The sequence below is a fragment of the Lissotriton vulgaris genome, chromosome 12, assembly GCF_964263255.1.
Source record: "Lissotriton vulgaris chromosome 12, aLisVul1.2, whole genome shotgun sequence".
Taxonomy (NCBI): Eukaryota; Metazoa; Chordata; class Amphibia; order Caudata; family Salamandridae; genus Lissotriton; species Lissotriton vulgaris.
Window position 1 is genome coordinate 508,429,729 of NC_141700.1, and position 13,772 is coordinate 508,443,500.

Sequence of the window (13,772 nt, forward strand, 5' to 3'; positions counted from 1 at the left end):
GATTTTTCACCTATTTCACATTTGGCATGCGTATCTGAATGCTGAATGTATAGCTATCTTTTGTTTTGCGATCACTTCATCTATGAAGCTTGAAAGTAGAAGTTTTTCATCCAAAATTCCTTGAAGAGGTTAGTTGCTTAATGCTGTTTCTGTGACAAGGAAAAATGCTCCAGAGACATTGAGTTTAAAGCGAAACTGTTAGAAGTGTTTGGTTGTTGATTTCTTTGGAAAACTAGAGCGGAGGAGTCAAGCGGATTATACTGTAACCATAAAAAGATGTTGGTTTTTAAATCAGATTCCCCAATTCCAGTATCTGAAGCCTGTACTCTTTTTTTCTAATTTTTTGTTTTTACAAATATCTTTATTGAACTAATTATAACATGGCGTAAGCTACAGGCCACTCAGAAAATGCATATGCTGACATGTCTCCTCTAAAAGCAACAGGGTGCAAACTTTGTAAGGATTGCACAAACCAATGTCAGTGATGGACCCCCTTGAGGTCTGTCTCTGGTGTTTGGGCTCCTCACTCGACTCTGCGTCGTACGAAAAAAGGAAGGAAGATGAAAAGATAGCAATCCGGGACAGGAAGCCAAACTAGGTCACTGAATATCGCTGAAAGGCCCTGTCCTGCTCAAAGTCGAGGACTCTAGTTTTGCAAGCGCTCTTCCTCCAAGTCCAGATCATTAAAGAGCCCATGCTGCAGTTTCTCCCTTTGGAGCGCCTTCGGATCCAAGGGGGCCTCCAGTCTCTTGAATGACAGATTGCTTGAACAATTTTGCCCCAGTCAAGGCTTCGGTTGAGGGTTCCAGCAGAGGCCACGTCATACCTTGCCTTAGGAACTGCAGACCTCAAAGACCTTTTGGGACAGAAGTTGGGGATCAAGCAGCCAGTGTCCAGGCCCACAGAGTCAACAAACAACGTAATCCCACTGCTGCAGCTGCTGAAAAACCACTTTAGTTTTCCCTGTGTGGAGCACAGTAGGATGTTGGATCTCTTTTTATCACCAAGGGTAGCTGAGCATCACATTCGACTGATGGGTGCTCCACATCATCCAAAATGAATATGCCTGCCCTTTCCTTGCTTTCCACCGGACATGCCACCTACACCACAATGCCTTCCAGACGACCACTTGAGCATTCTGCGAAGGGAGGTTCAGGCTTCTTCGACAGTGGAGCTACATAGAAGGCACCAGCATCAGAAGTTGGGGCTGCTTAATACTCTTGTAACTACCTGATGTCGAAGAAGGATGGAGGCCTCCATCCTATGCTTGATCTTTGTCCTTTAAAATTCTTCCTGAGAAAGGACAAGTACAAGATGCTCACCCTGACCCAAGTCCTATCTGGTCTGGTCTGGATCCAGGAGACTGGATGGTGGTGCTAGAGCTGTTGGACCTGCTTTTTGCATCTCTGTCCTGCAGTCCCCCAGGTGTTACCTGGGGTTTCAGGTAGGCCATAAGAACTTTCAGTTCTCAATGCTCCCCTTCTGCCTTATATGTGTGTCTCAGGTGTTCACAAAAGTGCTGTTCAAACTTCAAAGGTTGTGATATATCAGCCTTCCCATACCTCGATAACTGGCTGCTGAAGGCAAGTTAACCTCAGACAGTTGTGGACCACCTCCAGTGGACAGCTAACCTCTTGGCATTGCTGGGGTTTTTCATCAAAGTGCCAAATTAACACCCCACTGCTTCACAGAGGTTCCCCCTCTTTGGAGCCATTCTGGATGTTGTGCTTTTCAGGGCCCTTCCTCAGCCTTTAGGAGTCCACAACATTAGGGCTATGATCAGATCTTTCAACCCTCGGACTGGGGCTCAGTGAGAGCGGCTCTAAGACTTCTTGCCTCTTGTCCTCATGCATCCTGCTTGTGGACCACATGTAGAACATGCATGCTCTACAGTGGGATCTGAAGTCTCAGTGGGTCCCCGACCAAGGATACCGGTCAAATTCCATCCAGATGTCGAAAGAGACTGCAAAAGACCTGCAGTGGTGCCTGCTGGATAGCAATTGGATGGGTGGCATACTCCTTCAAGAGCTACCGGTCGTGATATATGCATCATATGCATCATTGCTGGTTTGGTTCCCGCCTTTACCTCTTCTGTTCAAAGTTCTGAAGAAGATCAAGAACCACCGGGCCAAGGTCATCCTAGTAGCTCCGGATTGGACAAGGAGAGGGAAGCACTGAACTTCTGGCAATGAGCATCTGTACTGCGATCAGAGTCCCCCTTTGGGAGGACCTCCTGTTGCAGCAGCAGGGTAGAGTCCTGCACCCAAGCCTGCACAACGTACACCTCCTTATTTAGAGATTGAGCGGCGACAGTTGACAGCTTTTGATCTTTTTGAAGCAGTGAGTGTTATCTTGGCAGCTGCACGTCGCTCAAGTAAAACAATCAATGATGGACGCTCAGAGAAATTTTCTTTCTATTGTTCTAGCCAAAATATCCAACCTTTACATGCACAGCTTTCTGATGTATTACCTTTTTGTTTATCTTAGGCCCAGCAGGGTCTTGCTGTGGGGACAGTTAAGGGTTATTCAGTTCTTTCAGCTTTTTAGCCTTTACTTGATCAGCCATCTTTATTCAAATTAGCTGTTGTGCTTCTTTTTTCATAAGGACTGACCTATATGTTCCCTCCAACACGATTTGTGATGCCTCAGTGGGACCTAAATCGGGTTCTCAAATATCTCATGTGCACTCAGTTTAAGACAATGCACAGGTGCCAATACCCGACTTCTCACATTACGGACAGCTTCCTCCTAACAATAACGTAGGCTCGTTGTGTGAGCGAACTGCTGGTACTGTCCGCCTAGCAACCGTATACCACCTTCTTCCCGGAAAATTTAGTTCTCGGGACTAAAGTGACTTTATCCCGATAGTTGCAACCCTTTGCATATAGGACAGTCGATTACCCTCTAGCTTACTTCTCCCCTCCTCACCATCTAAAGGGGAGGAGAGACTTCATTGCCTAGATCCTAAGAGAGCTGTAATCTTTTATATTGATCTTAGTAAAGACCATCGGATGGAGAATTAGCTCTTTTTGGGATTCTCCGGATCAAAGGAGGGAAACGCTGTGCAGAAGTAAACCATCTCTATTTGGATTGTCTTCTGTATCAAAATATGAAACAGGTTGGCCAAGAAACAGCCTCCAAATGACCTACTCACTCATTCTACCAGAGCAAAGAATGCTACCAAGGTGAAGAAATGCGTTGTCAAACTACCAACACCCTACAAAAAGGAAGGGAATAAATGTCAACTGCCTACAAGAATGTATGAGCACAATGCGTCTCGAAGTAAGCACAAGAGATACTTTTCCAAAAGGGATTGAGATTGACCACACATGGAGCAACAACAATACATTTTGGGTTCTCAAAAAAGATTCATATCATTTTATTGTATTCACCATAGAAAGATGTTTTTAAATATTTTGAAAATGTGTATTAATTCACATACATAATATTTGAATTTACATAAATAGAAATCACGATAACAATGATATTGCCCCCTATCAATCGTCAAACAAGGAAAAAGACACAAAAAAACTCAGACCTGTCCTGAATGACATCACCGATCTGATAGAGACTACTAGCCGCAGGTTCCTTTACGTAGAATTATCCCCAGGCGTGAGACTGGATCCAGAATTTTTTTTTGCCGCAGCATCCCTGCTCGCCGGGGAGACAGCATCACGCGACTCCGCCCAGGCGTTGTCCACGTACGTGACGTCAGCGAGGTCACAAGTCACGCCCTGACGTGCCTAAGTCAGTTTTTTCCTTTTCCGAGTGAGACGCGGATCCGGTTCATGCTCTGGGCCTGTTTAGGCCTTCCCTTTGCTATTGCGAGTGTTTAAGGGAACAGTGTGTGGATGCCTTTGGCTTTAAGACGTGCTAGTCTTGTGGACACCTGATGTCGGCGACGGACCCTCACCTCATTTGCATGTGGTGCTTGGGGGAAGATCACGGCTCCACTGATTGCGAGGCATGCCAACGGTTGAAGCCGAAGTCGCGGCGGGAGCGCTGGATGAAATTTCTCTCGATTCGCCTGTACAGATCGGCTTCATCCCCTCGATCAGCTTCTGCGGAGGGTATCCAAAGTCTCCGTCATTTGCAGGCCTCCCTCGCTTCTCCCCCTCCTGGGACGTCGGCGGATCCCTTGGAGGATGTACTGCCGTTGGGCTGTGGACCTTCGGGGTCCCTCCTTCAGACCACGGCACCTCTGCTTCACTGCAAACTCCAGCGGGAGTCCCTGTGGTGTTGCGGTAGGTCACCGGGTCTCGGGTCGCATCCCCGATCCCCTCTCGGTCCTCTGGACAAGCGTCTATCTCTTGTCTGAGGCCGAGGTGATGCCGCTACTATGCCGGCGGCTGTTGGCCCTGGCGGCGGAATAGGGGTCGAGGCTGGCGGGGGACCCCTCGCCCCTCCCCGGGCCCCTCTCGTCCTGCCACACAGGTGGCTGCCCCGTCGGAGGTCGAGTCGGCCTTGTCGGCGCCATTGGGGTCGACGGGCCCATCTCGCCCCCTCATGGGTCAAGGCTAGCGGAGGACTACTTGTCACTCCCCGGGTCCCGCTCGTCCCTCCACGCAGACGGCTGCCTCGTCGGAGGTCGAGTCGGCACCGTTCCGGCGTCGTCTCTTGGCCGCCTCGGCTCAGGCCCAGCCCCGGTCTCCTGCGCCATGAGGCGAGGTGGAGGCCTGTCCGGCATCCCCTTTGGCGCTGGACGATGACGTCGTCCTGCCTCAGATTGCAGACTCTATGGCGCCAGGACGGCGTCAGGTCGTTGTTATTCGTCCTCGAACGAATCTTCTCCAGCGGCTCGACGCTTGTTGGTGTCATCCTCCACAGAGACGGGCTGACGCGTGGTGGCTTTTCCCCCGGCGTCGTCCAAGTGCGGCTCCACGCCATCTCCACGGCCGCTGTCTTTGCCAGAGGAGCCGCAGGTCCAGCACTACTCGGTCCCTCTTCCTTCTTTCCGGACCTGGCCCTTACCCACTCCGATTGGCTTCGGGGATGGCCGCTTTAGTTTGCAGCCGTCACCTATGGTGGAGCTGCTTTCCCCGTTGCGGGGTCCTACAGAGGCGGGTGTGGCCTTCGCTCACGCTGTCTCCACGGCTGTGGGGATTTCGCGCATGGGTGATCTGGCTGCCCATTTTCCCGCAAATCATCTTCTGGAAGTTCACCACTGGGGCTCTGGTGGGAGGGAGCTGCTGCTTCGTTCGCTCCATTCTTCCCTGATGGGGGCTTGGGGGCGCCCCGCCACAGGGAATCGGGTACCCCAACGCCTTCTGCACCGACACCTTCCAGCACCACGTGACCCGGTGTGTCTTTCCTTCCACCCATCTGCGAGAGGCCCTCTTTTGCAGACTGCCTTTCCATCCCTGCCGCCGCTGTTGTCTCCGCCATCTCGGGAGGCCTACTGGCTGGACTCTTGGGGGCGCAATATGTTTGCTTCGACCAGTGCGGCACTGCAGGCCCTTAACACTTTATGTGTTGGCTAGGGGCACTTCTTGCTTGTGGGACTCGGCGGAGTCCCTTTGCGCTGCTGCTTCTCAGGAAGGTGCGGCACCATGCGTTAGATGGCAGGGAGCTGGCGACTTTTATTCTCCGATCCGCTCTGGACATCTCGGAGGTGCTTGGTCGAGCGATGGCTTCTTCCGTAGCCCTTCGCCGCCATGCTTGGCTTCGGGACAGTGTGTTCCCGGAAAATATTCGGGAACGGTTGGTAGATCTTCCCTTCGATGGCACTCTTTTGTTCCACGCCCCGGCAGATTCGCCCATCCAGAGGTTCTTGGCGGGGCTTCGTCCTCCTCCTCTTCCTTCTCCCCCTCAGTGACCTGTGGGTTGATCTGGTTCTTGGAGGTGTTCTTCCGTTAGGGCGGGTCGCCCCAGTTGTGTGATCTGTATGCTTCATGGCCACTCGAGTCCCCCTTGTTGGGGCTGTGGTTCTGTTGGCCGCTGGCCGGCCCTTCTTGACTGTTTGTTTTTGCTTTGGGTTTTCTAGAACATGCTGGCCCTGAGACTAGGCCTGCTGTTTTTTTTTTTTTTTCTCTTTGGCTGCTTGATAAGATTTCTGTGGGTTTTTCCGCAGGTAATTTCTGTTGGCCTCTACTGCAGACGTTTGTTCCTAAGAGGTTCCCATGTTTTCGGACGTGACATGTCCTATGTGGGCCAGTGGTAGCTGTTATATAGCTCTGTTATGTGTTGGGGAGTTGTGATTGCCTTTGGGTCTCTGTTCTCTGTGGCGTTACGGTAGGTTGCAGTTGCAATCCGCTTGCTGAAGACTTGAGATGGCTTGAGTTGCGCCCCGGGTGTCCTTTTCCGGGGTCACTGCGCTGTTTGCCTGGTCTGGCCTGCTGTCTGCGGCCGGACGTCTTGGCTCTGCCCGGTTCCCTACTGTTTTTCTGCACCATTGTGCCTTCTGGGCGCTTTGGTGGGACAGGCATCCTTGCCTTGTCCGCTCCTGCCAGTACGCCTTGGACTCAGTTCTGCCTCTCCTTCCTGTGGGATGAGATGGTCCCTGAGTTCTTTTTCCTTTTTGGGTGCAGTTTGTCCCTGCGGGGCGATAAGCGGTTCTTCCTGGGTGTCCTTGAGCTGCCCTTTTCGGCTTCCGCCTGCTTATTGCGGACAAAGCGGTGCAAAAGAGGGGTGGTGATGAACTGGTTTGCATATGGCCATGTCTGAACTGGGGTGGCAGAGTGGGCTAAAGAACGGTGATGGATTAAACCCAGATCTGTTGACTGGGTGTGAGTGTTTGATTGTTTCAGATGCTCCGTCCATCACCACCCCCTTTTCTACTGCTTATTGCGGACGGCGCCATTCTGTCTGGTCTTTGCCTTTTGGCTGTGTTAGGCTCGGCTTCCCTCTTCGCTGAGTGTGTTTCCGGTGGAGGGAGGCTTACCTTTGCTCTGCCTCCTCTCCTTTGAGTCTCTAGGTTGCTCTTCTCCTTCAAAGCTCCTCTTCCTTTGGTCTTGAGAGGACATGTTGTCATCCTGTATGGGCGTGGGGTGCTTTTGCCTCCCTTTTCGCCTTGCCCTGTACCTCTGCTGAGCGATGTCGGGCTACCTCTTCTTTTCTCCCTTCCCACATCCCCTTCGGGGTTGGTGGTCTTGTAGTGTAGTTCCTATATTCCCGATAGGCTCTGCGCATTGGAATAACATATACTATAGTTTAGACGTAGGACTGAAGTCGACTAGGTCTCTATCGTATATATTAAACTTAATTGTGAGTGCCAGCTAGCTCAGAGGTCACTAGAAACTTTCTCGAATAATCAAGAAGGGATTAGTTTCTGACAACTGCATAAACATGACAACTTTGTTTCCCAAGAATAAGAAATCAATCTCTAGAGTCGCGGAAACAATAGATAGCTATTTTACTCAGTAAATCGTGCATGCTTCGTTTCACCAGAGGTGCTGAGAAAGTAGAGAGACGGGCGTTTTCAATAAAAAGCATTTATTGAACAGTCTTCTTTCTCAAGCATAAGAAATGTACTGCTACAATCGTAATACTGGTTATAAAGTACAGAGTATATAATACGAACAGTATTATAAAGTAGTACTGTAAAAGCATGATATGGTTTCTAAGCCATAAATTGCTTAAAACATGTAAAATACATACAGTGATAAAATAATGACTAAAAGTACTCAACTGGTGCTTCTAAAATACGCCTACCCCGGTGTACCTGACCTAAGCCAGGCACAAGGGAAGAAGTAAGTGAGGAGTAGCTTTAGTTTAGTATTTTTCTGCCAAGGATCTATCCTAGAATTCTCCAAGGGTCTAATCAGCTCCGTACCTTGGTTTAGAATGAAGGAGGTCTTGTATCTCTCTCTTAGGACTCGATTTCCTAGCAACCTGCAAGGGTAGCCTGGAAACACTGGAGCTGGATTTCTCGGCTGGAGAAAAGGCAGCGTCTCTCAGTGCGTCAGCTGGAGGGTCGGCTTCCTTCGGTACTTGCTGCAGGGCGTGGGGCAAGTAGTTAGTCGATCTGCTCCAAACCACTGTGTGTTTGTCTGGGCAAATCTAGGCATATTTATACTTTGAAGGTGGCGAGTTTGATGTGTGATTGGACTTAATCACGTCATTAAAGACTCAGTTCTTCGAAAACTCCATGATTTCCTAGATAAATTAGTATTCAGGCAGGGGGAAGTCCCTAGCTGCTGAAGGCGGGTTTTTCCAAGAAATTGGAACTTAGTGGAAGTAGCCATGCCGTATTTGGGCTGAATAGGCTCAGTCTGAATATGGTAATGATTTCTATGCCTATATAAGGATTGGATAATGTATACCTATATAAGGGATTGAATCGGAAAAGTTACACTAGGGTCCTAGATTCGTTTACAACACCCACTCCACGATTTTAAGTTCAATAAAACTAAACGTATAAGCACTGAACATATCTAAAGCAAGTATTTACAATCCCACCCAAAATACAAATTGCATTTGAAAAGGCTTGTTTAAAATGTAACCAGTGAAGACTTGTATGAACAAACAGCTCTCTATAAACATAAAGCATAGTGTAGGAGCATACATTCTATTATTCATCAAATATAAATTTACAATCATGAAATGTCTCTGAAGTTTACATTAAAAAAGTTTTTTTCGAGACCATCCCATAGCATATTATTTTGTTATGATGATTAGGCCAAATATTATCTTTTAGGAAGTTTTCAAAAGAAATCTTGTTCTCTAAGAATAGTTCTACTTTAAGCAGATTACTCTGTGCCAAAAGTTCAAATTTTATCGCAGAAAAGTTCTCAAGTTAGATGGTTTGTTTTTAAAAAATGAACGCCGAATTTCAGAGTTCAGGGAACGCTGTGTGCATGAATCAAAAGTTATTCTCGGTGTCAGGAGAAAACATCAGATCATCTAGGCTGGCAAAGAAACCGTCCACCATAATAGGTGAAAGTGGAACCACTTCAGTTAACAAGTCAAATGTGCATAGATAAGGATCATTGCCGTCAGCGTTTGATGCATTAGCAATGTCTGCAGTAGGCGGTACCTGTGTGCCTGTAGTGTCTTGTATCTCACCCTCAGTTAGACTTGCCGGTGAGACCTCAATGAATGCTGTCATCAGAATTGGCAGCCGTTGAGGGCAACACGATGCATGAGTTGTTACCGGACCTAGCAAGGAGTCCACATCCGATGTCAGGACTGATGGAAGTGTAAGACCAATATCCAACACGCATTCTTCTCCGCAAAGCAGGCATCGTAGAACAGGTAAGATGCAATCTTGCCTGATTGGTCTGAACGATAGAAACCAGGTTGTGTTCAGATCTCTTAAACGAGCCAAGCCAAGAATCTGTGTAATTCTCTCACGATACCTCATGGCAAGGAGGGTCCCTTCCATGGTAGTCTGGGTATCATCGGTGACTGGACTTGCCATATCGGAGCAGAAGGAATAAAAATAGAATCCCTGCTATGAGTCCCAAGATGAGAGGCAGGCTGCCGAACACAGAGTGCACCAAATTTGGAAAAATGCAGAGGACTGCTTCGAATGGTGTTAACAGTCACGAAAAAATCATCTTAAATACATGTGCGATGCCGCTGGTATCAGGCATGTTTAAGATTGGACTTAACATTTCTGCGAAATGTACTGGGCAGTTTGTTGATAATAATGCATGTATCTCTGCAAAAGTCCTTGCAACTTGCAGATCATACATTTTTCTAGACGAGGTCAGTGGCACAGTTTTTTGCAAAAGTATCAATGTGTATAGAAGAGATATACAGTGAAGGCCATATTCCGTCTCCCTGTCGGTCTTGCTCTTTGGATACAATACTTGCATACAACAACTGACCCTGGATGACACACTAACGAGAAAGTTTTCCTGGCAACATGCCACAACAGCTGCGGTCTTTGAGCATAACGTAGCAGCCATTGGATAGCTGCCTGAAAATTGGTTCTATCACTGTGGAGGGTGTACCGTGTACCGTGCAGGAGGCAAGAGCGGTTATGTGCAGAACCGTCGCTGGCTCCGTGTAAATTAATACCTTGGCACAGAAGTGTATCACTTAGTGAGTTCTTACAATTTTTACCACTAAGGAATACCTCCTTTCCCTTATTCCAACATTTGTGTGTGTAAGGTAAAGTCCAGGTCGACTAAATGTACTCTTTACCCAACCTTTCATACAGGCCCGCTGGTATATGCTGTAGACAATACTGAAATTGAAAAATCGTCACTGGTATCGTAATGGTGCCATGTATTATCCATTCAATGACAGGCTTCTCAGAAACTGTCAATGGTAATCTTTCCAGTTTTTCAATGCTCGGCACCGTATAGTCTGCTCCTTTTTGTGCCAAAGAGATTTGTTTATCTGTAAGGTTAAAGACAGAAAATAATGATGTTGTGTTGATTAGACGCCATGGCACGTAGCCTGAACAAATTTTTTGCAATGTCCAGCCTAACTACATTATAGAACGTAATTGAGACGCCACGTGTAACATTAGCAAGTCATGCTCTATTATGTCAATTGCAGAGGATACAATGCTGTCCAAAGAATATATTCTGGAGGACAGAGTTGTTAACCCATTGTCCACTAGAGAGAGTGCTTTCTCCAAATTAATACGATCAATTTCTCGTATTCTTTCTGCAGTTTCTATTTGCGTTATTTTCCAAGCTTCGTTGTACGCATCGTATATACCGGCGTATATGAAATGTTTTTGCCGTGGTTTGCGAGGCCCCATTTAGAAATCTCGCAAATCATTGCTTTCTTTAAGTAAAGATAAGTGTTGTAGGATTTCCGGAAGTGTGGATGTCTGTAGCCACTCAAGGCATAGTTTTCCTACACTGTATGTTGTTACTATCCCTGGATGTTGTCTCTGGGAATATCTTGGATCTGGCCTGTTCATTTTGAACCCCTGTGTTTTGTTCAGGACTCTATCATGACAGTTATTAGTGTCTGTGGGCCAGATTAACCATTTTCTCCAATCGGGATTAGTTTTGTTGTAATGTATAAGGTACGTCTACCTCCTCTTCTGTAGTATCGTAACTTCCAGATGTGGCTTTAGGTATAGACGGTTTATTTAAATCTTTTATCGTAGCCAGGCCAAGACAAGAGGTTTGTTGAACAGTGTCATTTAAAAACATTATTTGTTCTGGTATAATGCAGGCTCTGAACAGGGCTTCTAAACCTTGCACCTGCCAGTCTATCGTGCCCCAGACACTTTTTGTCTCAATGTTGTCTTTCCAAAAGTCAAATCCTAATGTAGACAGCCGGACATAAAAGTTTGCAGAATAAATTTGTTTAGTATTGGTCAACATTGTTTTCATTCCTGTCTTATTTATATTTTTGAAATAAAACGTTTCTGGATTTGTAACATTGAACCCTGAGAAGTATGGAAACTTTTCATAAAATGTTTTTGAGCTGCCCTTTGGCGGCGTTGGACAATGTTCCCATTGATTATATGTAAAAACATTCATAGGGCTTGCAGATTTATGCAAATAATGGTGACCATAATGATTAAAACAATACATGGTGAGACCAGATATATTTTTTCAAGTTGATGAAAGAGTTCTGCTATATTTTCTTTGAAAGTTTTATTTGCTGGCGTTTCTTCAGGTTCACTGGGATCCTCAGAGAAAGTATCAAAGTTGATAAAATAGCCAGAGGCAGTTCTGTCAATTGTTGGAATTGCATCAGAATTGTTATTAATCTTTCGAGTTGCTTCTTCCTTTGTCATATTGGTATAGTCAGAGGCTACATCATTGTAGACTGGTGTTTCTTTTACCAGCAAGGGGCGGTAGTACTACTGATCTTGTTCCTTGGATTGCCAAGACAGGTACTGCTTTTCTGTAAGAAGGCCCAAATTCCCAAATTCCTTCTTTACCGCGATCTTTACCCTGACTAGATCCCCAATCTTTGGAATCCAGACAGGCCTTGCTGAGACAGGTGGTTTTTCTTCAGTGGTCGTTGGCTTCTGTATTATGTTACTCAGACTTCTTCTTGTTTCATTTAAGTCCTGAGAAAAAGCCAAACGATCTTTGACATCAAAGGGTTTTTGTTCCACCACTGAAGTTTGACAATCGAGGTCTTCGATTATCATTCTAGTACCAAATGGTAATTTATATGGAGTGATTCCAGAGTATTTCTTGGCAGATTGTTAAGACTACGATGGACACTTATTAGATGTTTGACCCACCCATCACCCGAACCTAATACCTTAGCTGTTATGGATTGCTTTATGTCAGTTTTTTTCTTTCCACTACCGCATTACCCTCAGGATGGAAGGGACTAGAATACCTCAATGCAACGCCGAAGCTAGCCATGGCCTCTTTGTAAGCTCGAGAGCTAAACGCAGGACCCTGATCAGAATGTAGCGTGCTGATTGCGCATGTGCCAATAAAGACTCGCAAATCCTTTATAACAGTTCTGGCTTCAGCCGAGCGCTGGGGCCACAACCAAATAAATCCTGAATGCAAATCCTGTCTAGTAGTTGTGGGACTGCATCTGTCCATGATGACGTCAGCGTGTAGATAGTCTAATGCTGTCTAACAAAGGCATCTGAACTGGGCTGGTTACACTGTAGTCGGGTATCTGGTAGTTGTCAAAGCTATGATATCTGTAACAGGTAGCACAGTTTATTCCAAATTCGTAAACTTGGACGCTCATTCCTGGCCACCAGTACATCTCTTCTAATTCTATTAGAGATTTCAAAATCCCTCGATGTGTCAGACTCTCTCCCATATGTGCTTCTTGAACCAAGTAAGCTCTCCGCTTCCTGTTTGGAATTACTCTGTCCCCCACTCCAGGGATTCAAGCAAAAAGAACTGAGTTTGCATCTATTATGATTGTATACGTGAGTGGATAGTTTAGAGGTAACGCTGCATGATTGCATTCCATTGAGGCTTTTACTGCTAATAACGTTTCACTGTCTATTACTCTTTTTGAGCGAGCGATTGTAGCTACGGAAGCCGTTTGCACAGCTGCCTTCGCGGCTTCATCAGCCAATGAATTCCCTGCAACGTGAACGCCATCACGCTGATGAATCAGTGTATGAATCACGCAAGTCTTTTGTAGTTCTTTCTTTTAGGTTTAAAGCATTTTATTAAGATGGAAAAACATGGGGGAGGGGAATAGGAGGTTAAGGTTACATACAGCACAATAAAGGAAGAAGTGCATCTCAGGAGCGTTGGCAGAAAGTAGTCCGGTGGTCCAGAAGAAAAATACAGCAAATGTAAGGCAAATAAGCAATCTGTGTGACCCTCGCATGCACCTCAACACCCCATCTAAGCCGAGCGCGGATAGCCATCAGCGACACATCAAGGCACAACCCAGTCCCTCCGATCCCCCCCACCCCCAATAAAAGAAAGAGAAAGAAAAAACAACACCCCAACACCCCCGTCACATGGCCCTGTACTAGGATAACCCGCCCCAATCAGCCCACCCCCCATCCCCTAAGATCCTGTCCCCCGTGCAGTCTAATCCATCGGGGTCGTCGGTGGCGTCAGCCTAAGAAGTCGAAGGTACCTCGGGCAGGTGAGCTCCCGGAATTCCGTGGACAGTAGTGCTAGGAAGGGTTGCCACAGCTCCTCAAATTGATCTACATCCCCAACCACCGTGAGCGACATCTTCTCCATTCCCAACACCTGCCAGAGCCTATGCAACCAACCCGTAATGGAGGGGACAGTGGTGGTACGCCAGTGGACAAGAATGTTCGGGACCGCTGAGCCCAGCGCAATTGCAATCTGTCTACCCCTACGGGACTTCAACGGATACATTAGGTCATTGGGAAGGCCTAGCAAAACATACGCTGGGAAGCGCGGCAGCTCAATCTCAAAGTGCTTATCCACCTCATCCAA

At 46.9% G+C, this 13,772-nt stretch overlaps 1 protein-coding gene across 2 annotated transcripts in view; it reads left to right on the top strand.

Annotated features, from left to right (window-relative positions):
• Nucleotides 1–13,772, top strand: part of PDPR (pyruvate dehydrogenase phosphatase regulatory subunit) — an 811,642-nt gene that overhangs the window by 109,995 nt on the left and 687,875 nt on the right. The gene's annotated exons all lie outside the window — the stretch shown is intronic.